The sequence below is a fragment of the Marmota flaviventris genome, chromosome 3, assembly GCF_047511675.1.
Source record: "Marmota flaviventris isolate mMarFla1 chromosome 3, mMarFla1.hap1, whole genome shotgun sequence".
NCBI classification, from domain to species: domain Eukaryota; kingdom Metazoa; phylum Chordata; class Mammalia; order Rodentia; family Sciuridae; genus Marmota; species Marmota flaviventris.
In genome coordinates, this window is record NC_092500.1 from 50,996,879 (window position 1) to 50,999,808 (window position 2,930).

Here is a 2,930-nt window from a genome sequence, read left to right on the forward strand (position 1 = left end):
CACCTGAACCCAAACAACTCGGGAGAAGTGCATGACCACAAGAGACCAATCAGCTCCGCGACCGTCAGACCGACAGCTTCCGGGACCGCCCACGCGGCGTCGGCCTAGGCGGAGGGGCGTGGCAGCGGCGAAGCCCCGCCCAAGAGCCCGGCGGGGCGGGGGGGCCGGGGAGGGGAGAGGGAGGGGATAAGGGAGGGGTAAGAGGGAAAGGGCGGGGCGAGAAAGGCCCAGTCGACGGAGAAACCATCCCTCAGCAACTGTCCAAGCTGGAAACCAAAATAACGGGTGATTTTCCAAACCTCCGGCCTCTAGAGAATACTTCATCTGGAGGCTTTAGTGGTGCCTGTTTGAGGCCCCGTTTTCTTAACTATAAAAAGTACACAGATTTCTGGACTCCACTGCAGACCCACTGAATTGGGAACTAAAGCTGAGACCTAGTATTCTTTTTAATGCAAGTCCCAGTTGTCTATTGGGATGCTCTGCCAGGTTTTGAAACTACTGGATTTGATAACATTCAAAGTCCTCTTCGTCCTTTCCTCTGTGAGTACGTGCTGGTCTCCCAAACGTGTTTGCAGTGGGCAAAACTATGGAGTTGCAGCCCAGAGGTTAGAAGGGGATGGAGAAAAGGGAATTATAAGAGGGAGGAGAACTTTAAAAAAATTATTCTGGAGCATTGGTTTTCTTGATGAGGATCGTATTTGAAAGAACACTTTAAGAAACACTATTAAATACATTTTTCAAAAATATTTTTCTGAATATATATATATATATATATATAGCCCTTATTCTTGTCATTATTACCTAAATAATACAGCATAACACCTATATCCATAACATTGACATTAAGCATAAATACTCTGGAGATGCGGGCTGGTGGCAAACGCCTGTAATCCCAACAGCTTGGGAAGCAGAGGCAGGAGGATCGCGAGTTCAAAAGTCAATCTCAGCAATTTAGCGAGGACCTAAGCAACTCAGCGAGACCCTGTTTCTAAATAAAATACAAAAAAAAAAAAAAAGACCGAGGATGTGGTTCAGTAGTTAACACCTCTGGATACAATCCCAAGTACTCCTCACCCTCAAAATACCCTAGAGGTGATTTAAAGTATATGGGAAGATGTGGCTAGGCTATCTGAAAATACCATGCCATCATATGTATGAGCATCTCCAGATTTTGGTAAGCAGAAGGGGCTGTAACTAATCCACTATGTATACTGAAGGGCTAAATAATATCCAGCACCAAAGATGTAAGAAAAAAAATGTGGGAGGAAGAACTGAAATAGTCTCCCCGCGATACATACACACAAATTAGCAAATGTATACTTCTGTTTGTTTTAGAAGAAGAACTTTGTTGCAGCTGACAAAACCCCAATGTTTCCAAGGACCACCTGTAGAATATTAAAATCCTTCCTAACCAGAGGTATGGCTACTATTTCCGACACATCATTGAATCTGCTCCAACAATGGGCTAAATCCAGTAGATATCTTTTAGCCTTTGTTTTACCTGACCTGACAGGATTTGACACAGATAATTTTTCTTCTTGAAACCCTTGCTTCCTGAGTGCTTCCGGTTGCGGTGGCTGGTGACTTCTTGGCAGTCGCCTAGCAGTCGGCTCCTTCCCCACTCTGCGGTCCTGTGCACTTTTCTCCCTCGCTTCCTCCTCTAGGCTCGCCTCCTGGCCTCTGTTCGCTTGGGCTCTTCCTGAGGTCTGTCGCTGCGGGCAGGAGGAAAGATGAATGGGAATGGCTGATTTTCCAGAGTTGAATGCAGAAGTTCCAAGACCTGTTTCCCATATAGGGGCTGATCACATTCCAACAGAGGAAGAAAGAAGAGTCTTGCAGAATGCAATGATGAAAACCTTCTAGTTCAGAGGTCTTCACTAAATTGCTGAAGCTGGCTTGGAACTTGTGATCCTTCAGCCTCCTGAGCGTCTGGGATTACAGGCGTGGGCCACTGCTCTTGACGCAATGACCTCTTAGATAAACGAGGTGTACGCCAAACATTGATTATACAGAGAATTTTGGATGTAACTAGATGCTGTGCCTTGGCTGCAACAAGTATGTTGATTACTCAAGGATTGATTAGTAAAGGAATCCTTTCAAGTCATCCCAAATATGGTTCCATTCCTAAACTTATACTTGCTTGCATCATGACATACTCTGGTGGAAAGCTCTCTTTCATGGAAACTTGCCAAGAGAAGTTCAAGAACCTTAAATTTCCCCCTCTGGGAGAAGATTTATGATCAGGGCAAACACAACAATCTTTGCCACCTGGGCATTATTTTCAAAAGTCAAAATATGACTCAAATATGAGTGGTCAGTCCTCTTTTGTGACATCCCTAGCAGCAAACAACATAGAAAAAGAGATGCTGCCTCATTATGAGTCAATTCCGTGCAGTGGTTCTATGAATGGATCCACTCCCACTGGTATTACTGATTGTATTGCTCTAGGACCTGATCTCAACCTTGAAGAAAATCCCCAAAGAAAAAAAAAATATTACATATGAGGAATTAGGGAATAAAAATAGAGAGTCATATGAAGTAATTTTAATGCAAAAGACTGCCCCTCAGTCAGGCCTATGCAGGAAGGAGTGCCAAAAAAAGAAGTCAAAGTAAACAAATATGGAGATACTTGGGATCAGTGAAAAATTACATCATCAGCTCCAATGAAGGAATTTCAATATCCAGCTTTATCATCTAGGTGGTCATGAATACCTGCATTCTTTTGAGCTCAGCATCGGTTGTAATGTCAGATTCATGAGACCCCAATAGACCTCCAGGAGCCAAATCCAATGCAATCACACAAGAGTCTTTATTGCAAGCTTGAGCCTGGACTTACAACCGTTCCTGACGCAGTGGTCCCAGGGAGTGAGTCCCAATCCTTTGTTCAGTGAGATTTTATAGGTTTTAGGGGGATACTCTACACGTCACAG

At 44.1% G+C, this 2,930-nt stretch overlaps 1 pseudogene; it reads left to right on the forward strand.

Moving 5' to 3' along the window:
- The first annotated feature begins 1,740 nt into the window (after nucleotides 1–1,740).
- LOC114086121 (OCIA domain-containing protein 1-like) lies at nucleotides 1,741–2,649 on the forward strand (annotated as a pseudogene).
- Nucleotides 2,650–2,930: the final 281 nt, after the last annotated feature.